This window comes from Pan troglodytes, chromosome 14 (genome assembly GCF_028858775.2).
Source record: "Pan troglodytes isolate AG18354 chromosome 14, NHGRI_mPanTro3-v2.0_pri, whole genome shotgun sequence".
Taxonomy (NCBI): domain Eukaryota; kingdom Metazoa; phylum Chordata; class Mammalia; order Primates; family Hominidae; genus Pan; species Pan troglodytes.
Window position 1 is genome coordinate 102,149,409 of NC_072412.2, and position 24,932 is coordinate 102,174,340.

The 24,932-nt window shown below is 39.0% G+C and overlaps 1 protein-coding gene and 1 pseudogene across 1 annotated transcript in view; both read left to right on the top strand.

Moving 5' to 3' along the window:
* Positions 1-24,932, top strand: part of HS6ST3 (heparan sulfate 6-O-sulfotransferase 3) — a 741,439-nt gene that overhangs the window by 453,957 nt on the left and 262,550 nt on the right.
* Positions 1-24,932, top strand: part of LOC129136858 (AMMECR1-like protein) — a 29,158-nt pseudogene continuing 4,226 nt past the window's right edge.

Below are 24,932 nucleotides of genomic sequence, written 5' to 3' on the forward strand. Positions count from 1 at the left end.
GAGGACAGGCCTCATTGTCTGGCATCCTGATTAATAAGATCAACACAGGGGAAGCTATGGACAGCAGCTGACCCCAACTACTCTGAAGGTGACACGCTGTTTGTTCTGGGTGTTTCTATCTTCTCTATAGCTGGCCTTCTGCAAGTGGTCGCGTCTGTGGTCAGAGCCAGGTCAGCTAGAGTGGAAGGGTCAGGAGTTAAGGGTTCAGGGTCCTAATTGAGAGTTTACCTCCTGGGGGCTATGGGCACTGTGGATGTCATCCTGCTGCCCGCTCTTGATGCAAGTCTTGTGGGACTGCCAAAGCTGGACATCCAGGCCAGCAAGAGCTAGCACAGGGACAGCTTCCTAGTAAGGAGTAATAGGGGCATCTGGACAAGTGGTGGAGCTTGGCAGCAGTTTCATAGGAGGCAGGCATTTGGCATCAAGGGCTACTTCAGCAGGTAGGGGACACCTATCTTAGGTTCAAAGGTGAGAGTACCTACTGGAGGAGGTATAAGGATGGTATTGAGAAACACAAATTGAAATCCAAAGTTCAGAGGACAGGGGGAAGGGGATTAGTAAGGCAGAACCTCAGCATAAAGCAAAGGAATCCAGCTACCAGAACTGGAGTGCAGGCAGAAGAGATAAGTCCAGTTATAATGGCTGAAATTGTAGCAAATGCCCTTGGAGTCTTACAGGGGCTTGAGTTGTTTACCTGCAGGGAGAGGAGTGAGGTAGGGGCAAAGAAAGGACACACCTGATCCTAAGGATCAGCAAGTCCTCTCTGGGGTGTGGGACCTTGGAGTGACTGGAGATAGTGTACCTTGTGAAACTCGGTGTTTTTGAAGGAGTCTGTGTAATTCCCCACATGCACAGTTTGTTTCCTTATCTTTTCTCAGTTCTACATTGTGGTCCTTCTATTCCTGGCTTATAGCCCCTTCCTAGGGATTCAAATGCCCATTGCTCAATATTCAGCATATGCTTACTGAGCACCTATTATGTACAAAGGCATTGTGTTACATCCTCTGAGGGCTCCAGTGGTCAATGAGTCAGAGTCTGCATCTTCAAGGTGTGGACACTATGGTGCTTGAGGCATGAAAAGGATGCGAATAAGCCCAAGTCGAGATGCTGGGTGGTGGATGGGATATGAATGGTCCAGAAGACCACAGCTGTCTAGGGGCAAAAAGATAGGGTTCCAGGAGTGTTTATGGAAGGTTTCTTAGAGGAACCCTTCCTTGAGTTGAACCTTGGAGATTGACTTTCAGTAGGTATAGAGCAAGGGATAAGGCTGAGGAAAGAGCAGGTGTAGAGATAGGAAAGCATTCTCTTGGCATTTAGGACAAGGAGACAAGGTTGGAACTGAAATGTAGCCCTGCACAGATGTGCCCACATTTGGTAGAGCCTAAGTGTCAGATTAATTCCACTAAATTACGTTGAAGCTTCAGGTGGTAGTTCCAGAGCTTTCTTGAATATTTTATGCAAGACTAATACAATGAAGGAGGTGCTTAGTTTTACACAGGGTGAATTAAATGGGCATGTAAGGAAGAAAAGCATGTCAGAACACATGTGCAATTGTGAGAGCATCATGAAGAGCTGTGAAGGTAACAGCTTGATGAAGGAGAGAAAAGAACCAAAGATGGCTGCTGTTTTGAATCCAGCTGACTCAGAGACTATTGGTACAATAAATCGCATTAGGGAGGTCTGTGTGCGTGCGTGCGTGCGTGCATGTGTGTGCGCGTGCATGTGCGAGGTAATGAATGCAGAAGACTGAAGTACAAATAGAAGGTTGATTAGGCAGCTAGCTGGAAATAGATGTGAACATGTTCAGGCAATTAGAATGTGGTGCCACAGCTCAGGTTGTGTTAGGGATTGAGAAAGAAGAGAGGTCAGAACCTTGGCTTTCATATTAATTTAAGGCACAGAAGGAAAACAAGGAGCAATAGAAAGAAACAGAGACACAACCATTCAAAATAGATAACAGCCAGGAAAGTGTGTTACCAAACCAAGAGGTGAGAACTTCCAGATATCATATCTTGCTGTATAATAATTAAAATTTATCTATCTCTATGTAAAAATGGTATTATACATAGGACAGAAATCACCAATTAAGATGAATAAGAGTACCATATTTAATCAAGTGCATACATCCGTTAATATCCATTTTCAGAATGTAAACAGCTTAAAATAAAAGCTGACAGAAGTCCCCTGTGTCTGCTATAACAAAACCAATGTTCACTGTATAAATAACTTTTATTTTGCTTCTCTGGTGAAGAATCTGGGCACAATCTCCTTATCTGTGGACGGTTAGGCTCAAAGAAGGAACTGGTAACATTGCACAACATCCCATTTTCATCTACCACTGAGCATGGGAGCTCCTCCTCTGTGTCCTCTGTGGGAGGAAGCCCACACCTTCCTCCAGGCATGGAGCCCAGGGCCATAGTGCAGTCTCCTTTTGGTATTTCCCCTCATGAGCTTGGAAAAGACAATTTGAGACTTACTGTAGTGTGGGGATTGAAAAGTTCTATATGGCCAGGCGCAGTGGCTCATGCTTGTAGTCCCAGCACTTTGGGAGGCTGAAGCAGGTGGATCACTTGAGCTCAGGAGTTTGAGACCAACTCCTGGGCTCAAGTGATCCATGGCAAAACCCTGTCTCTACAAAACATAGAAAAATTAATCTGGGTGTGTGTTGTACACCTGTAGTTCCAGATACTTGGGAGGCTGAGGTGGGAGAATTGCTTGAGCCCAGGAGGTTGAGGCTGCAGTGAGCTGTGGTCATGCCACTGCACTCCAGCCTGGGTAACAGAGTGAGACCCTGTCTCAATACATATATACATACATACATACATACATACATGGTTCTGTATTCTGCAGAGTAAAGTGGGATGCTGCATGCTTGAAAATTGCTAAGAGAGTAGATTTTAAGTGTTCTCAACACAAAACATCGATAAGTAAGTGAGATAATGTATGTGTTAATTAGTTTGATTTAGGTATTTCACAATGTATACATTTTCAAAACATCATGTTGTACGCTATAAATATATACATTTTTTATTTCTCTATTAACACAATGAAAAGCATTAGACCTAATTCTTCAGGACCAGTGGTCAAATGGTTCACAGTAGGGAATAGTGGGCTTGGTGCATATTTTCAAGCAAACATTTGCCTTAAATTTCAAGTTAAATATGATATTTTTAAAGAACACCATGAGATAAGATAGAGATATATAATGAGACTAAAATTATAGCCTTACTGCAGAGCTCACTAAGGCTTAATGATGGAAAACCTACAGCGACATTGTATTTGGTATTTTCAGGGCTTGTCTACAACATGCTCTTGGTGTTAGCAAACATGGTTTATATTATGTATGAATTACTTGGGTATAGATGTAAATATCACTTCTATATTTAGACTCTCCTGTTGGGTTCTGCCTAGAGCTCTATGAACAACTTTTGTTATTAGAAAATTTATGATCTGTAATTTGTAGACATGTCCAAAAATATACAAGAATGAATTAATAAAGACTCTTTAAACAGATGGTTCTTAAAAAAAAACTTCTATATGGGATACAGTATACTGAACTGAAGCGAGATGTGGAAGACAATACATTCTTGTCTGAAAATCTTCGCAGATGTCAATGACAGTAAATGCTAGACAGAGACAATAAATTCTGGACTTTTTAACAGGAAAATTGCTTGGAACAATTTATTTCCCCAGAATCTCAACCACCTTAAGTTAGCATCATAGATCATTGTATCTTGATCTCCCGTGCATATGAACTAAGGAGAAATGGAAAGTTTCAGGAAGAGTCTGAAGGTCAAGGTGGCCCTAAGCTTTAGCTTCTTGAATCTAAACCACTCTTATTGCAGTGAAAATGAATTTTTGATCAACCCACTATTGACCATGTGTCCTTCCTAAGGCTATTTTTAAATTTGGAGAGAGGTACAGCAGGGCTTTCCTTGGTATTAGAATAGGAGGGGCCTGGTTGTTCATAAAATATTGGAATAGCCTTAGGTTTTCATGCTTCTGTATTTATACGACTTAAAAGAAGAAACCCCGCTGGACTTGGAGGAAAGAGATTTAGGTTTTAGTGCTAGTTGTGGTACTAACTAGTATATAACTAGGTCATTTACATTATGGTCCTTATATTTCTAACTTTAAAATAAAGTTATTTTTCAGCATAAGCAATATTTTATTTGGGTTTTATACCCATTCATAGAAACTCATTCTTGGAAATTGATATCTAAACAAACATCTTCAAATTGGTTTGAAGCTTTGGCCAGAACTCGTGATGTTTACATTTGTCAAGTGGAATTACCCCTTGACCATTAAAAAAGAAATCCTGTTTGGATGTACTTTGGAGCTGATTAGGAAAATTATTTGTTTTGAAAAGATGAATGCATTTTAATACTGGTTGATGAGGCTTGATTGGACTATGCAATACAGGTGAGGCAGTTTTAATCCTGATTTCGATTCCAACTATTTTGTGTGTGTTCCCAACCATCCACTTCTATGAGAAGAGCAAACAATAGGAACTGTAGCCCAAGCACGGGTGAGTCATTACTCATAAGAATGACGGAAAAGAAGTTTCCAATGCTACAAGTGACATTAATGCTATATAATCATGGCTCAGGATATTTCGGCTGCCCTCATTTTTGTCGGCAGCAGCAGCTACAGCAAAGTGCCGTTGTTGGGTATGCTGCAAAGAGATGGCCCTCTATCTGATGTCAGTTCCAATTTTTTGAAACACTTAATCCACATGATTTATAGGTCATCTTTAAAGTTCAGATGTATTCACCAACTGTGAGGTTCTAAAAACAGCCAGTCCAGCTGTTCATCAGTAATATTTGCTACTGAAATCCAGATTCAACAGATGTGTATCAAGTACTGGATATTTTCACATGCATAGGCTCATTGTACCCTTGCAAGTACCTGTGAGGTGGGTCTTGTATCAGTTTTCATAGATGAAGGTGTACTAACAAAGGTTAAATGTCTCATCTGAGCTCATATGACTAACAGTGGCACAACCAGGTCTGAACTGCTACCAACAGGAGTGAGTGCTGAAGGGCTCCACCTCTTAGGGTCTGATACCTATGCAGCCACTGATCGATGAGCTAAAGTGGTGGTCTTATAAGTAAAGAGAGAAAAGAATATCCGAAGAAAAAATATGAAAGACACCACACCAATGAGAAAACCCAGCAAACTCAGACCTTCCTGATCTTTCAATGAAAGGACAGTCCTCACATGCCCAAGGTTTGGACTGGATTGCTGGGAAAATTTGTGTCTTTCAGCCTCTCAACCTAAGTGATCCTTCAACAATCTTTGCAAGTACATGAAGAATAAGGATATCTACACTGAGTCATCCCAAGCTCTTAGTGAACTGCTGCATGGGGCTAGGTATGTCCAAACCATGGTTCACTTGGGTAGTTTATGCCTTCAAGACAGACATCCTCTATCATGATAATAGTATTTTCAGTACTGACTCAATCTTTCTGCTGCCTTTGACTCCTAGCTTAGACCAGGAACAGAATAAGACAGTGATTAGAGCATTGACTTTGGAAGTCAGACAGTTAAGTTTTCTCATTTTTGTCACTGACTGGCTGTGTGTTTTTAGGCAAGATAGTTAACCTCTCTGTCCCTCAATTTACTCTTCTGTAAGATGACAATAACAATAATAGCTACCTCACAAGGTTAGCAGGAGGGGTAAATAAGTATATAAATTCTCTATTTGCTTTGGGCTGTCCAATTATCATCAATAGGCTGATAAGTGTGTATGTGTAGTTATCGTTTTTCTTTAAATTCTTCTTTTTGATTCTCTTTAGCCTTTACCTTTTTGCTTTTTTATCTCTATCTTCTCCTCAATGCTCGTTACATTCCTATTTTATAAATAAATGTGTCATCCAAACATACTTTTCCAACAACCCATTCTTTGGGGAAAAAAAATACAGTTACAGCTTTAATTATCACCTAGGTTCTGATAATGCTCAAATTGAGATGCATTTTAAATAGGTGGCTTTTGAGAATGTATGGTATGCCAAGTTCTGGGAGACAGCGTCTCTTACATGTACTTTATTTTCTCTCAAATGCAAGTATATACTATTATTTTGATATTAAAGAAGAGAAAGTTAAGTTTCAGAGAGATTTACTAACTTGCCCTAAGTCTCACAGCAGGTAGATAACAGTTATCACTGCTGGCTGCCTGCTGAGCTATAAGAGGTTCATTTTTCACAAACCATTTACAGATTCATTTACAAGGCATGTAATAATGTTCTGAAGAATTTGGGCAGTATGGCAAGTGTCAGGTAAGAGGGAACGTGTAACTTAAAAAAGATAGTATAGTACAAAGAGCTCAAGGTCAGTAGTAAGCGTTGTTGGAATTTTTTTTGTTTTCTTTTTAGAAATTTAGGGTCTGTTATCTCAGGCTAGTCACATAACCATTTCAATCCTCATTTTAAGAATGATAATCATAACGTCAATGTGAGCTTTTTAAAATAGTATGGATAAGAAAGGTGTTTGTAAATCTTCAGTCATTATAGAAATGTAAATTTTATTACTCTTATTATTTATTTTTCAAACTTACAGAATTCTACTTGTAATCTCACACACAGATTGGTGAATATTAATTAACTGTTGGGCAAGATTCATTCTGATTGCCTGATATAATTTTGGCCGACAAAAGATGGAGAATGGTGGGCTTGTGGTTTTTTAAATGATATTTTGACTTCAGAAGGAAGCTCTGCTAGCATCAAACTGAATTTTGGAGCCATTTTAACCAATTCTAAGTGAGAATCTATATAATCTATCTATCTATCTATCTATCTATCTATCTATCTATCTATCTATCTATTGAGACAGAGTCTCATTCTGTCACCCAAGCTGGAGTGCAGTGGTGTGATCTCAGCTCACTGCAACCTCTGCCTCCCGAGTTCAGGTGACTCTCGTGCATCAGCCTCCCTGATAGCTGGGACTATAGATGCCCTCCCCACCACACCTGGCTAATTTTTGTATTTTTAGTAGAGATGAGGTTTCACCATGTTGGCCAGGCTGGTGTTGAACTCCTGGCCTCAAGTGATCCACCCACCTTGGCCTCCCAAAGTGCTAGGATTACAAGTGTGATCCACCATGCCCGGCCAGTCAATTAAATTTTATTAGTCAATAAAGCTACATATCATCCCAATCCCTCTCTTTCCCAGCCTAGTTTATTCCACTGATATCTAGCTGGTATTTGGAGCTTCCATCTTAATGAAGCTAAAACACATGAAGATATGTGTAGATTATATCTTTGGTTCTATTAATGAGCTAGGAAAAAGGGGTGTAGCTGTCTCTTTAATCAAGCAGACCTCAGGCTGTTTCAATGAGAATAACCCAGGTGCTGATCACCTTAATGACAACACTATTTTAAAAAGCATTTTAAACACATTATACTGCAGATTATTCTTTTTTTTTCTTAATGGAGCTGTCCTTGAAGGACCATTATGCCATTCCTTTCAGATGTTTAATAAAGCAAAAGATTATAATGATCATGCTTGAGAACAGGTTTTGTGCAGCTGGGAATTGCAATATAGCAATCTTTGATCAAATCATCAAGATGCTAAAATGTATTTTTAGTGGAGTGGTGATGGGGGCTTTATTAAATTGGTTTAATCAGTATTACCTATGACCATTCATACAACTATATTTTTAATTATTGTCATCCTAATCAAAACACATGTATTTATGGCTCCTTTGTGCATATTCCTAATTTGAGATCTATGAGAATTTCATCTCAGGCCCTCCACAGGCCTATAGTTGGCAACAACCCTGAAGCTATGTAAGCAACTAAATAAAGTATGGGTACATTATTTATTGTAGAAAGTGCTAGTGTGGGGCTTTGAGTGTGGGTCCCCTGAATGTGCTTGTTTGGGTTCAAAGATGTACATTGTGCTTATTAGTGGCCATGTGTTAGACATGTAACTCAGTCATCTATGATAATAATGTTACCTTATGAGAATTAAATGATAGTTTGTTTTATGTAAAGTCTTAGTATCAAGCTTTTAGCAAGTGTTCAGTAAATGGTAGCTCTTTAAAAATAATACACTATGCCTCACAATAAGAGGAGCCATGTATGACAAACCCACACCCAACATTATACTGAACAGGGAAAAACTGGAAGCATTCCCCTTGAGAACTGGAACATTACAAGGATGCCCACTCTCACCATTCCTATTCAACGCAGTACTGGAAGTTCTTGCCAGAGCAATCAGGCAAGAGAAAGAAGTAAAAATTCATCCAAATAGGAAAAGAAGAAGTCAAACTATCTCTCTTCACTGATGATATGATTCTATACATAGAAAATCCTGAAGAATCTGCCAAAAGGCTCCTGGAACTGACAAACAATTTCAGTAAAGTTTCAGGATACAAAATCAATGTACAAAATAATCAGTAGCATTTCTATACACCAATAATGAACCAAGCTAAGAGCCAAATCAAGAACGCAATGCCATTTACAATAGCTGCAAAATATAGAATACCTAGAAAGACATCTAACCAAGGAGGTGAAAGATTTCTACAAGATCTCTACATGGAGAATTACCCAACACTGATGAAAGAAATCATAGATGACCCAAACAAATGAGAAAACATTTCATGTCATGGATTGGAAGAACCAATAATATCATCAAAATGGCTATACTGTCCAAAGCAATCTACAGATTCAACACTATTTCTATCAAGCTACCAATGACATTTTTCACAGAACTAGAAAAAAAAACTATTCTAAAATTCATGTGGAACCAAAAAAGAGTGAAGCAATCCCAAGCAAAAAATCAAAGCCAGAGGCATCACATTACCTGACATCAAACTACACCATAAGGCTACAGTAAGCAAAACAGCATGGTACTGGTATAAAAACAGACATGTAGACAAATGGAACAGAATAGAGAACGCAGAAATAAAGCTACACACCCACAGCCATCTGATCTTCAGTAAAGTCCACAAAATAAGCAATGAGGAAAAGACTTTCTATTGAATAAATGGTGCTGAGATAGCTGGCTAGCTATAGGTGAAAGAATGAAACTGAACCCCTGCCTATTACAGTATACAAAAATTAACTCAAGATGGAGTAAAGATTTAAATGTAAGACCTCAAAACTATAAGAATCCTAGAAGAAAGCCTAGGAAACACCATTCTGGAAATGGATCTTGGGAATAATTTATGACTAAGTCCTCAAAAGCAATTCCTCAATAAAAACAAAAATTGACAAGTGGGACCTAAGTAAATTAAAGAGCTTCTGCACAGCAAAAGAAATTATCAACAGAGTAAACAGGCACCCTATTGAATGGGAAAAAACATTGAGAAACTATGCGTCTGTCAAAGTCTAATATTCAAAAACTATAAGGAATTTAAACAAGCAAAAAACAAATTACCTCATTAAAAAATAAGCAAAGGACAGGAACAGACACTTCTCAAAAGAAGACATACAAGCAGCTAGCAAACATATAAAAAATGCTCATCATCACTAATCATCAGATAAATGCAAATCAAAACCACAATGAGATACCATTTCACATCAGTCAGAATGTCTGTTATTAAAAAGTCAAAAAATAACAGATGCTTACAAGGCTGTGGAGAAGAGAGAATGCTTACATAGTGTTGGTGGAAATGTAAATTAGTTCAGTCACTGTGAAAAACAGTTTGGAGATTTGTCAAATAAGTTAAAACAGAGCTACCATTTGACCCAGCAATCCCACTGCTGGGTATATGTCCAAAAGAAAAGAAATCATTCTGCCAAAAGCACATATGCATGAGTATGTTCATCACAAAATTATTCACAATAGCAAAGACATGGAATCAACTGAGGTACCCCTCAATGGTGGATAGATAAACAAAATGTGGTACATATACAACATGGGATACTGCACAGCCAAAAAGGAATGAAATCATGTTCTTTGCCACAATATGGATGCAGCTGGTGGCCATTATCCTAAGCAAATTAACACAGAATCAGAAAACCAAATACTTCATGTTCTCACTTATAAGTGGGAGCTAAACAATGGGTAGTCATGCCATAAAGATGGCAACAATAGACACTAGAGACTGCTTGAGGGAGAAGGGGGACAAGTGTTGAAGAACTATTGGGTACTATGCTCAGTACCTGGGTGACAGGATCATTCATACCCCAAACCTCAGCATCACAAAATACACCCACATAACAAACCTGCACATATAACCCCTGAACCCAAAATAAAAGTTGAAAAAATAACAATAATATGCCGAGCATCAGAGACAATATTAATAATAATTAATAATTTTAAACTGCCTTTATCACATTGCTCTTGACCATTCAGATTTTTAAAATCTAGAGCCAAAGGACTGACAAAGGAAGTTGAATCTCTTTTTTTCAGCATCATAACATTAAACAAATCATTTCTAGCAACTGAGTTCCTGTAAAATAATCAGCTGTGTTTCATCATGTACGTGCAATGTGCAGGAAGAAAGTTTGCCTGGGATTGGTGTCTGTCACCCAGAAGTCAGGATCTAGGAGCCCTCCATGGAACAGTCAGGGATGTTAGAGCTCTGAAAGCATCTCTGGAAGAGGTGCTTTCTTTGTGGCTCACAGAAGGTCAGGATAGGAGAGAAAGAAAGCAGCAAATGCTGAGATGAGGGATCCAGGTGGAAACTGTCAGGTTTCTGAGGGCTGGCTAAGAAAGAGAAGGCTGCTCCCTGAAAGTAGGCCTAGACTGAGCAATGGAGCCAGTCAGCAGAAATAGCAAAAAAAAAAAAAAAAAAAAAAGTCCAAGGCTGGAAAGCCAGTTAGCAATTCAACATATACCATATTTTCTTTTGACCCCAATTTAATTTTTCTAATAAATCAAACCTTCTAATCATCTTACATAGGTATTTTAATAAAAAGAATCCATGACATAGGTTGGCTGTGGCTTAGGCAAGGCTGGATTTCCATCACATTGTCTCAGACCCTATTCCTGGTTAAATTGTGAGCCTATTACACTTAAGTATATCATATCATAAAGGAGAGAAATAAACTTAAAAAGAAATCAAACCCCAGGTATCATAGGTGGTTACAGAGTAAATCAAACCCCAAGTATCACAGGTGGTAACAGAGTAGCAGGATTTGTTTTTCTTTGACAGTTCTTATTATTTTTTGGTCTCTGCTCCTTTAGAATGAAGACTCATTAGTCTTTTATTTTTAAAAGTTGAGAAAGCTGCTCTATCTTTAGATATTTACTTTTATGCTTGAAAAAGTCTTGCAGCAGTGGAAGATAAACGTTTCAAGTTACTGTGAGGAAAAATCCCAAGTGTAAAGAGAAAGAAAAGGCTGGTCACAGTGGGGCAGGCCTTACTGGCAAAAGCTGTAATGGGTGATACAGGGAGCCTGGGATTGTCCTGCAGAATCATGTCACTCTATAAGGTTAAGTGACTTGCTAATGGCCATGTTGTGGAAGGCATGCATGATGCCAAAGTTCAACCCCTTTCTTGATGATACAGTCTCTATGTTGATAGGTTTTTGGAAGAGAAATGAGCCCAATCAACCTCTCATGCACACGTTCTTACCCACTTTCATCTTACTGTCTTAGCCCCAAGCCTGAGGCTCATGCCATATGGATATGGCCAGCCTGTGTGCAAATACCTTCTAGACTTTTCTCCCACTTCTATTTGTTGCCTTGCAGATAACAGGAAGTAATATAATTGGTCATAGCCCCTTCAGGTATAAATGATAATGATACATATCTACTTTATGACCTTACTCATTTTTCAGTCCCCCTAAATAAGACCAATAAACTACTTTGTTGTTCCTTGCAATTGAAAATGAAGTAACAAGTTCAGCAAGTGGTGTCAGCTGCATTTTGAAAGTTTCCACAGAGCATGAGTAATTAGGCAACTTAGCACAGTACTTCTGGCTCATGCATTTTGTAGAACTTTTCTTCTACCTATTCAGGAATTCTTTGCTTGGGAAAAACTCAGACGGCATGCAGTTATGTGTTTTTATGTGGAGATAGCACATACTTGCAACTCTTTTGTCTTATAAAATTACTTGACACTATTTTTTCCCCTTTGTGGTGAACTGCTATAATCTGTCTTGGAAAGTACTTTTAAAATACCAAAGATGAAGTTCTATTTCCTTCACAGATCATTGGGTGCTTTGCCTTAGCACCTTGCATAATGAATGTCTCATTGGCACACTGCTTAAGCATCATTTAATCACAAAACCTGAAGAAATTCCCTATTTGACTAGGAGTGACTCTTAAAACCAGAGCAATATATACATGAAAATACAAAGAAAAAAAAAGCACAAGGTCATGTAAGAATTAATGTGGGATGCTTTCTCCACAAAATGACCTGGGCAAATCTAAACAAAGAGCTCCTTAATTAAATTAGCAGAAATGGCACATGATCTCGCTACACTGATTCTTCCCTCATCTCTAGTTTTAAACAAGATATTCCTCATGACCCTAAATAAATACACAATTGACCACTGGAATAGTCCTCAAATAGAGGAATACTGGAATAAACAGAAAACCCAAGTAATTTAAAACACTCGTAGTAACTAAATTTCCTACTAAATCCATGAGAGACTATCTATTTTCCATATGCATTTGCAGAATAAAAGCATTCTCTTTCACCTGTGTCTTTGATGAGAGAAGAAATTAGAAGTGCTATGGCAGGTGGAATGCTAGAGGAACAAGATCAGAGACCATGGTGACATTACAGCTGCAGCTACAGTACATAAACTTGCATATGTGAGAGTGAGGAAGATCTCAAACATGGAGAACTTGGAACTTCTGCTTGACATAGTGAATTGGCCACACACATTTATCTCTCTCCCCTTCTAAAACCCTTCTCAAAATGAGAGTAAAGGAATTAATGGGGCATTAACCCACAGGAACCTAGATAACAGGAGAGGAGGCAATAGCTAAGAAGACACTTGAACAAACTTTGGAAGAAATTGAGTGGAGAAGTGGTAGTTAATTTAGCAGAGAAGTGCATATTTAAACTTATATAAAGTAACAGAAGGGGATACTAACGAGGAGTGATCCAGTTTGCTCCACAGACTCCCTTGAAATGTCCACCATTTAGATCCTCAGATCCCAAAATAGGTAGGGTAAAGAACAGGACAGGTATCCCAAGTGCCTTTCCTCACCCATAGCAGCCATGTTAGTATCATTTTCCTACTCCATGGCAGTGATTGGAAATGGTTTATTCTCTGAAAAGTTTGAAACCAAGAGGCCTCAGGTTAAAGGATACTAAATGTAGAAGGTGGCATGGGAGAGATGGGACACTAAAAGGGAATATAAATGAACCTTTAAAATCTGAATTAAAGGACCTCAGCTCTTAGTATACCAGAGACCAGGTGTGTTTACTCTTCAGGAGCTCAGAGAAACAAATTCAGTGGCTCCAAAGGAGAGACTTTAAGGTTCTAAAATCTGTGGGTATCCTAAAGAAAAGCCTGGCTTATAGTCTGATCACTTCAAGCTCAGCAGTCAACAAGCCCTGTCAATGTACATAATAAGATCCCCCCTACCCCAGTAAACTTTCTTAAACCTCAGCCTTAAATGGAAATTGACAGACAAGGATTATCAGACATCTGAGAAGAGCATCCTCCATGAAATTATAAAAATAAATCAGAAATATACAGACAGAGGAAACAGAGACATCATCAGGATCAGAATAAAAGGTACCCCATGCAGGCTTATTCATACATATAATAAGTATTCTCATAGGGGTAAAGTATTGTATCTGTGAAGTAAGAACTGGATGCTGTAAAAAAGAACAGTCAAGGAAAAAGAGAATTCTTTGGATTTAAATATATGCTACTTGAAAAAAAAAAAGTTTCAATGGAATGGGAGAGACAAATTAAAGAAATTTCCCAGAAAAAAAGATAAAGGATAATAGGAGGACAAAATTAATAATATTAGAGAATCAATACAGAAAGCTAACATTTGGTTGATAGAAGTTGCAGAGAGAATAGAGAGACTGAAAGATAATGATCAAATAAACTAATAATTTTTTTAGAACTGAAGGAATGCACCTCCTTTGAAAAGATTATGAATGAAAACCTTACAGAAAGAGGTAACATTATTTTCAACTTGGAATTCTTTCAGCTTCTCTTTTCCTGGGAAGAAGACCCAGAAAAGCTCTTTTTCAAGCAAAAGAGTAAACATAAGACATTTTGTTCAGGACTCAAATATTTGACTCTAGTAAAAACTCTTTAAAAAAATCTATTAAAGGATATTCTTCAGTAAATGAGGTTATTCTTGAAAGAGGAAAACATAAAAGAAAAGACCCAGCACTGGGAAAGAGCAACGGGAAGTCCCAATATGACAACTGGGTAATTTATTAACTCTTGTAAGAGAAAAAGTGAACCAAAAAACTAGACATAATTGTAGGATAGTACTTAGCTGTGGTGTAAACAGTAGTCATAATAATGTAAACACTGATCATTCCTAAGCCAAATTTATCACAAACCATATTGAGAAGATGGGGAAGGAAAGTGTTGTGACTGAGTTAAAGGTTCAACCACAAGCATGTCAAAAGCTGATCAATTAAAAAATAACATTATAAACATATCATTTGGAAATATAGGAACAAATAACAGAGGAAATAACTTAAATATATCCAATTTTTCTTTTGGAATTAAGCGTTTCAGAAAAAAACAAGAATTTCTCATCAAAGCGTTCTCTAATTTTACAAACAGAAATAACTATGTTCCATAAGCAAAAACTTGGAAAGACTGAAAAAATGTACATATAGTTTATTAGAGGTATAGATAGATGGATATTTCCTATTAATGATACCATTGTTTAGTATCGCTTTCCATTTTCTCTTTTTTCTTTTACTGCTTCTTTTATCTTCTCTCTTCTTTTTTTCTTCTCTTTTTTCTTCTTCACCTACAGTTCTTCCGCCTCCCCACACCCACAAGTCTTAAATTAAAAATCCCACTAAGTACTGAGAAAAAATTGTATTTCAGATTTATTTTTTAAAAACCCACTCATAATCACATCACTGTAACATTCCAGAGCTTTAAGCATAAATAGAAAATAATGAGTTACCAGAGAGGGGGTGGTAGAGGTAGGAGGAGACCACTTTTCTGAAGGTGTGCAAACTTGATTGGCATCAGACTTCCCATCAGCAACATTGGACACAAAAATAATATGAAAAAATCTGCGGGGAAGTAACTTTGAGCTAAAAATTCTATATGCATCACTCTATTATATAATGAGTAATGATAAAATACAGGCATTTCTAGGTATTGGAGGATCAGAAAAGTTTTTACACACACACCCTCTTTAAAAGAACTGTCATCTTAAGACACAAAAACACAAATCATTAGGGGAAAGATTGTCAACAAATCTGACTCCATAAAAATAAAAAACATAAAAGTCACTAAAAATGAAGCTGGAAGAATATATTTGGGACATATTTCATGAATACGTACATAATATCTAACATGTATGAAACACTTATAAAGTCAATATGAAATAGAAAATATACCAACAGAAAAATGAGCAACCAGAACAAATGAGCATTTCTTCCGAAGTAGAAAGGCTTATCGTGGCCTACAAACAGATAAGAAATTGTCAGAGCTTAATCTAATTGAGAGTCAGGGAAGCGCATAAGAAAAGATGGGATGCCATTTCTCACCCACCAGATTGGTGAAAGTTAGAATTTCTTATATCATGTAATTATGGGCATATAATGCAACAGGAACTTTCATATACAGCTGCTGGGAATTTGTATAGCCATTTTGGAAAGTAATTTGGCAGCATTTATGAAAATGAAAAACGTGCATGTCTTATGACCTCCGAGTTAACACTACCAGGTCTCCAACACAAACTGCTACCCATAAGCTCAGTAGAGATATACATGGGTATTCATTACAGCATTGTTAGAAGTATGAAAGATAGTGACATGGTTAGATATTCTGTGATATATTCATACTTCAGTGTATTCAGCAAATACCATCATTTGGCTCTCTGAATCTTTTTTTGAGATGGAGTCTTGCTCTGTCACCCAGGCTGGAGTGCAATGGCACGATCTCAGCTCACTGCAACCTCTGCCTCCTGGGTTCAAGCGATTCTCCTTTCTTAGCCTCCTGAGTAGCTGAGATTACAGGCATGTACCACCACGGCTGGCTAATTTTTGCATTTTTAGTAGAGACAGGGTTTCACCATGTTGGTCAGGCTGGTCCTGACCTCGTGATCTGCCCACCTTGGCCTCCCAAAGTGCTGGGATTACAGGCGTGAGCCACCATGCCTGGCTGGCTCTCTGAATCTTTACATTCAAGTGTCTATATATTATTATTTCAATTTCATCACATATTTTATGTTCAGACCATAATGAACATAACGAAATATTTATCATTTAGTGAACAGATCATATCTGAGAACACAGGGTTTGGGAATGGATTATATATACCATATGCCATATATTTTAATCTATAGTAGCTATGATCATGTTTTGGTGGTATACTCTGTCCTGCTGAAAATTTTATTCTGGACATCTCAAATAACACTTGGTTGCAATCCACTGCAATCTTAAGTGAATTCTGTATTGCTGAGCTTTAATTACTTCAAGAATAAGCTAAGTGTGGCCTGTGATAATACATTCTTTTCCAAAATCATCCATAAGTGTGGAATTTATAAGCACGGAATTTTTTCTGTTGCCTAAGTGGGAATGAGGTAACACTGTCTAACCATATCTGAGATTCAGCTAGAACTTGGTTATCTTCATGGAAAGAATGTTTCTGTGTTGCTTTATGGCTTTAAAACAGATATACTTTATTTTCTGAGCTAATTATGACCTCATAGTGAAAAACTGAATGCATTTTACTTTATTCTTCTTTTCATTGTGTCACTAATAGTTCCTGGCATCATACTGAGCTTCTACTAGACGTTCAATAGCTACTTGCCAAATTACCCTGATAATGTGACAGAAAGAAGTTACTGGCCTGAGCTCTTGGCTGTTAACTTCAAGTAGAATGACACCTTCACAGGAAATGTGACACTGTGGATCTTGATATTCTCTGGTCTTGATATTCTCCATTGTATCCTTGGAATTAGGCCAGCCACCTTGCCGTAAGTCTGAAAAGGAGACTGACGCCAAAGATAGCAGAGCAGAGAGATGGAAAGAGCCTGGGTCCTTAGTACTATCATTGATCCAGCCCTCAGCCCATGCATTCTGTCCATATCCTATTATATGAGAAAATACTTTCCCATGAGGTTAAACTTTCTATTACTTGAGGCTGGAAGGATAACAACTGGTGAACATGAAAAGAAAAAAAACTGACTTGCAGTTATTAAATATGTTAAAAATTGAAAATCTTTTTTTTTCATAACACCCACATTTTCCTCTGAGTAAGTGGTAAGATCTGGGAAAACAAATAAAATAAACCTTCGAAATAGAAATGGTTGAATACTGTAGCTGAAAGGAAATAAAGACCAATTTGTCTAGCCCATTTCTTTAAATAGGGAATGTGGGGTGCAGAGAAATGTAAACCCTGCTCAGGGTCACTCAGCAAGTTTGGGGCATTTCAATATTAGGTCTCAGGGCTGTGTTGGCCACTTCATACTGTCTCTCTACAGGGTTGTCAAAAAGAGTATTAAATGGAAAGAGGAGACTGAGACCTCAACAAAACAGCTGCCATTTCTGTGTGTTCATCAATGCCTGCTCACCTAAAACTTCACAGGATCCTTTAAAACTGCATCATTAACTTGAAGGGATGTATAAAACTGAGACATTATTATTTTATGTTTCATTTTATAGGAATATACAATGTCAACACTTCCAGTGTTGTTTATAAATAATTAATAATTACAGGCACATTAGGGAGTTGAGGATTTTTTAAGTGATAGATGTGTCTGGTTTGGTTTATATCCTTTCTGATTAATGCACAACCTATCATACTTGTTCATTTCATCCTGATTTAATTGTGAAATGTTATAGTCTTAATTTGGGGCCTACATTTTTATACCATACAGTTTCTTTGCTCATACCTCTTTGCCAACTTAATGTTTAATATCATTTGTATTCCCACACCTCTGAATATTAAGCCACAGAAAGGTTTTTTGGTAATATAACTTATAGCTTCCATCAGAAGTGCTGGTGGAAATAATATCCCAGATTAATGCGACATTGAAATCTCAGGGTGCTGCACATTAAAAGGATAAACAAAGCTGCAGGCACTCTGGTTTGCAGCCTAAATTACAGGTCAGGGAGTTGAGACTTTGGGTCTACACATGATGTTAAAAGAGTTTTCATCATACACAAATCTATGCACCCCTTGCCTCCTGGCTGTCCATTGGCCACTCCCACTGTGGTTCATTCTAGAAGCATTTATAGAACACCTACTTTATACCCAACGGGGGGCAAGATGTGGAAAGCATGTTGGCAGGGGTAAAAAGTAAAGTACAGGTGACCAAAGAGTAGCAGAAATATGACAAGGAATAACACAGTGACTCTGCCCATGAGGAATGTATAGTCTAATGCGTGAACTAGCTAGTCAAGTAATTATGACACATTATGGTAAGTACTATAGTAATGGTTTGACCAAAGTACTATTGAATATAGAGGAGGGTACGGTTGCTTGAGGCTTCTCTGAGGATGTAACATATAAGCTGGATCTTTAAATATGAGCAGAATTCTGTGTGTGGATGAGAGAAGGAAGGATGGGAGTGTTTTGGGCCAGAAAAGATTATTCATAGTGGTAATCATGTTAAGAAAGTTATTGGTGAAGCATCTGTGAGAATGTAGTTCAGGAGGTCTAGGGTAGAGATGTGCATGGTGAGAAATTAAGCTGAAAAATCTAGATGATAAAAGACCGATGGAACAATTCAATGAATGTTCACTTACTCTATTCACAGCATGATTTATAGTTAAAGGCTTCTTTCTTCCTCTCCAGGCATGTTGGTCAACTCTGCTTATTGATCAGTTATTTGTTGGTCTGTTCATCGTAATCTGCTATGGCCAGACCATCCTGCATGTGCATGCAAATCAGTGGAACATGTTGGTTTTTCGTTGTATAGAAAGGGCAAAAGGCTACATTTCACTGCTAGGTAACTTCAAACTGAGCACTATTTAAGATTGTATCTATGTCAATATAAATAAGGTCAATGATAAAACAATATCAGCAAGCAAACAGCAATAAAATAAGGTGAAATGGACTCTTATTGAACAATAAATGCATGTTTATCTGTGTCAGGTTCCTCTTTATTAAGTTAACAGCATAAAGACTTTTCCTTATCATGCATATGTTTCTCTGTATAACAAATTAATCTCCAAGATTCTTTTGGAGTCTCTGCTATCCTTGCCAAAGCTAGTCTTGCAGTAATTGTTGCTTGAGAAGAGAAGATTACCCATGAGTCTAGGTCTTAGTCATGTTAATTGTAGATAAGGAGCTATCATTTTTCCTTGACATTATAATGGTTTAGGGATAGTTGACTCAGTTTCCTTTACAAATTAAACCTAGTGTTTAGGAAAAAGAGTCAAAGATAGTTTGTATATTTATGCCTACCTCCTAACAAGAAGGATTCACATGTACTGATCCATGAAATGCTGAAAACAACACACTGAAGGGAAATCCCGAGTTCCTGAAATCCAGCAAGTTTAAGTCCCCATTGCACATACGTGTACCATGCATCGTGTGCTTTAAGGTCAGAGTGTGCGTAAAGTCATAGAAATAGAGACCTTGGCAATGCAAAATGACATTAGAGCTCATCTAGCCTAAGCCAGAAGACTGTGCTCCATCCTAGAAAGCCTTGTAGAGGAGTGGAAGGGTACAAAGCAGAGAAACAGAAGACCTGGGTTCTAGGCTCGATAATTTAATTTCTGCTATTAATAGATCTTGGGCATGTCCCTTAACCTCTATTTGTCCTCACCACACAGAGATATGTTGGGACACAAACTAGAAAATAGTTATGGACTCTCTGTGAGTAGTGAAAATGAATTATTATTACTATCATTATCACTGCTTATAGTAGGAACAGCATTATTGCTATGAGACTTTCTGATCATTTAAGTAGAACTAGACTATATTTTACCTCTCTACTCTCTGGAGAGAAAAGTTTGGCATGCCAAGTTTGAAATAAATGAGATTCAATAGCACATTTTTAATGTGCTAAAATATTTTCAAATGCTTTCCAACGCCATTTGCATATAAACAATTTGCTAATTACAGATAAATTATTCAGTTATTAAAATAGGCCCTACAGTAGATATATCTGGCAGTATTTTAGTGGTTGCTTTTTCTTATTTTACTTCAAAATAATTGATTTGTATTTCTTCAAAAGTATTTTATTGTGGACTTTTTTTTTTTTTTGCCAATTCACTTGTCCTTACTTCATACTCCATTCCTCCCGAATATTCTGAATCAATAAATCTTTAATGAACTAGTTCATCTAATGCTTGAAACAACTTTTAACTCTAAAGCCTAAACTGTTGGTGCTGCCTGGGTCTCTGCCTGCAATGAGCTATTGCATTCAAGACACAAGGGCAATATTCTAACACAGTGACTGTTCAACTTCCAAGATGCATATTGGAAAAGTGTCCCAGTGAACTATACCTTATCCATTCTAATTGCAAGAAGCAATGATAGGCACATTGCATAACACTGAATAATCCCCAAATCATTCATGTACGTCAGACTTCAGAGTATGGTGTTTGCATTTATATTTCATATGATAGTTATCCTATTCAATGAACAATTCATTTTCAGTGTTAGAATGAATCCTCACCCTAACTCAAGGACATGGTGCAGAGAAAAGAACTTAGACTAAGTGGATTCTAATCCCATTTCTACTAACGACTAGATGTGTAACATTGAGCAAGCTGCCTCACCTCTCCGGACCTTCTTGGCTGGTAGACATTAAGTTCAGGTTAAAAATTAGAATGTCTTAGAGTTCTTTTCTTATTTCTATTTCCTGTGCGATATCTCCCTGTCTACTCTTAATGAAAATAGTGTTTTACCAAACACCGCATATTCTCACTCATAGGTGGGAATTGAACAATGAGATCACATGGACACAGGAAGGGGAATATCATACTCTGGGGACTGTGGTGGGGAGGGGGGAGGGGGGAGGGATAGCATTGGGAGATATACCTAATGCTAGATGACGAGTTAGTGGGTGCAGCGCACCAGCATGGCACATGTATACATATGTAACTAACCTGCACAATGTGCACATGTACCCTAAAACTTAAAGTATAATAAAAAAAAAAAAAAAAAAAAAAAAGAAAATAGTGTTTTATGTTCCTGACTAAAGTACCTTTTATTTTTTTCTTTTAACTTTTATTTTAGGTAAAGAGGTACATATGCCTTTTTATGCTCTCTCAAAACTTTTGGGCCTATGGGCCTACTTTTCTCAGGAGCCCACAGCCAGATGCATGACTCCATGAAGCAGAAAGCGGAGGCAGAGCACGAGAGGTCCTGTCCCTGCAAGAGCATCTGGGCCAAGAGAAAAGATACAGGAAGAAGGAATGGAATTGGAAGGAAGAAGTCTCATTTCAGAAATAAAATAGCTCCCCTCCTCTGTTGTAGCTGTTCCTCTGGCAATACAAACTTTCTGATTTCAGGGTCTGCAGAATTCTAGAACTTGAGCACCCAATCAGGATAGGAAAAATACATCCTCCACTGGAGTCCAAGTTGGCAGCAGGCTGTTGTGAGAGCAAGAAGCCCAAATTATCTGGAAGTGAAACACACAGTCACAAGAATAAGTCCACAGCCGTCCCCAGCCCTAGGTCAGGACCTCTTCAAAACTGCCAGCATGTAGACAGCAGCAGCAGATAGGAGAATGTGTTGGACTTAACTCTGGGACCTGGAAGTGCTCCCATCACACGAATGAATCCAGCATCAGGAGCACTGAGCCCTCTCCCCCAGTCTAGTGGAATGGCAGCTCCACAAAGAATCCGGAGGTGACTGCACAGATGTGCTGCTACTGCTTTACCAAACTCCACTGTCAGCTCTATGGCTTTCCACAGCCACGACTTCCTAGATTCACCAATGACCCCTGTCTGCTCTTTGTGACATGGAAGACAGGGAGGGACAAGTGGCTTCATGGCTGCATTGGGACCTTCTCAGCCATGAATCTTTATTCAGGTCTCAGGGAATATGTTAGCCATTGCATTTAAGGACAGCTGATATCTCCTCCAATCTGAGAGGGGCTGCGTAAGCTTTTCTGCTCTGTCTCCCTCCATACTAACTTTGAGGATGCTAGTGATTACCTGGACTGGGAGATAGGGGTCCATGGGATTTAAACTGAATTCATTAAGGAAAAAGGCATCAAACGTACAGCCTCATTTTCACCTGAGTCCTTGCTCAGGAAAGGTAGCTTTAAGGATCCAATTACCAGTGAATTTGGAAAAATGGTCAAACTCACCAGTTACTAAAGTGAGAAGGTGACAATCAGTTTTGCAGAGTATATTGCTTATTGACAGCACTGTTTCCAGAACCATACTCTTCATGCCCCGCCCCCTACAATCATTACTCCTGACACATGGCTGCATGACCAGTCCCACTCCCCTGTGGGCACCAATGGCTGTGACATCACTGGAGCAGGTGCCTCCTCTTCCTGGTACAGTTACTTCTATTATGGCACCATTTTCAGCTTCTGTTGCCAAGTCTGCCTCCCCTTAACTGAGGGGTGGTAGGTTACGTTGAATGAAACAGAACTTGAGGGGCCCAAGCCTTATCTCAGCCTTCCCTTATATGAGGTTCTGGTGGACTGGGGCTCCTCCCTGACTAGTGGGAATTACTGTGTGAGTTCAGAAGAGCCTTGTCTGGTATTTGCCACATGGGTTTGGCCACACTCTGAAGCTGGAATTGATGATCCACGAGGGTTGAACACACACACACTCCTGCAGCTGCCCCAGATCAAGTAGGTGTATTCCCCTGGTAGTCTGGGCAATGGAGACCAACAAGAAACAGTTTTAGGTTGTTTCAAATTCCTGTTTTTAGACTTCCAGTTTATTGCATACCAAGAGTTGAATATAACCCTGATGATACATAAGTGGATGCCACATCAGGGTTGGATGAGGGGATTACAAGTTATTCAAGACTTCTGGATGGAGACCCCCATCAAGATCAGAAGCCTTTTGGATGGCGTTGCAGATCTCATTGCTTGGCAAGCCATGGATATTTTCATTTTCATCCCACTCTTAGTTGGGTTTTCTGGCACTCTTCCTGCACCGAGCCTCCTGATTACTGAATAGACGTCAGTGGCATAGCCTGCTGAAGAATGGAATGAAGATACCCATGGGAAGGTGTGATGTCACCACTGCACACAGGTGTGAAAGGAGAGGCCTCCTCCCTACCACTCATCTACCTCGCTCACCTACTGGTAGCAGTGCCTATAGTTGGACCTATGTTCTCAGAAACATAGATGGGCAAATAAGCAGTTGAGTTAGGCTTTAGGAGGACACATCATAGGAGAGCATGCAGGGTCTCTGAGCTGGTTTTCTTTTCAGGCAGGCATCTTGAGGGATCAGTAAGCAGGGGAGTCCTTTTTTCTAGTTTGCCTGTAGAAGTAGGAAGACTGTTGATGTTTCAGTCCTTTCAGGACTTTACAACATAGCTGTGTAATTTCACAAGGCAGATCTTTAGCTTGCCTAACAGGTTTGGAATCTTCACCCCACCAGGGCAAATTTCCAAATAGCTTGTTTTAATCTAGGCAATTCCAACTTTCATGTGACGTATTTCCCCTTTTTATTGTTGCTGATTTCCATGTTTCTGTCAGCAAGTTTTCTTCTCGCCTTGCTTGTTCTTCACTTGTTTGGTGGCAAAGTTCATAGAACTAGGGAACTTGGAAGATGCTTTGAAAACATTGTCACAAAGGCACTGCTAAATGATGCACAGAAGTGGCCAGTGGGAAGAAGTGATCCCAAGGACCTGACACTGGTTTTCAACAACATCTCAGAAAACTCATCAAGTGGATTGGGTGCCACGCCAGTGAACACAATGTTTTGATTTAATTATTTTTAAAAGTTGATGTGGTGATGGTGTGGCTTCCCGAAATGGGCAGATATTCAAGTCAGAAGAGCTTTTGCATTTTCTCCTGCCAGGAATGGGGGAGAGGGAGCGGGGGCACATGTGAGAAAGAACACGTGTACTGTTCTAGGCATCGCCGTCAAGTTTCTGGAAGGGAACGGGCGAGGGTGTGTTGGTTTGCTTGGCACTGTCCTGTGCTGCTTGAGAGGACCTGGGATGTGCAAGGGAAATGTGATGACAGGGTGCACAGGCCACAGCCCCCTCACTGCTGTACTGGGTTCCCGCAGCCTGCCACGTTTCCCTTGACAATGTAAATGAAGATGGAAGGATTGTTTTTATGACTTCCTGCTGCTGAGAATAAACGTCTTGTTAAAAACAGATGGAGCAACAATTACTCTTAGGTGTCATGGATTGATGTCAGGGTGATCAGCTCTGGACTAAGCCACCCACCTCCAATTTGAAGAATTATATAGGGCTACACTCATTACTGTGCAAGTGTTCTAGGTCAAAAGTTTTGTTTAATTTCAAAGAATAAAGAAAGCAAAAAAATATTGCTAAACTTTCACCCTTGAGCATGCACGCTTAGTGATATTGGCCACGCAAGAATTTACAGTGCCATGCTCCTTAAGCTGATTTTTTTCTTGTAGAAATGTTGGGCCAGGTGCAGTGGCTCATGCCTGTAATCCCAGCACTTTGGGAGGCCAAGGCAGGCAGATCACCTGAGGTCAGGAGTTGGAGACCAGCCTGGCCAATATTGTGACACTCCCATCTCTACTAAAAATATAAAAAATTAGCCAGGCATGGTGACATGCGCCTGTAATCCCAGCTACTCGGGAGCCTGAAGCAGGAGAATCACTTGAACCCAGGAGGCAAAGGTTGCAGTGAGCTGAGATCGCGCCACTGCACTCCAGTCTGGGAAACAGAGTGAGACTCTGTCTCAAAAAAAAAAAAAAAAAAAAAAGTTGCTCTATTTATCTTTCCC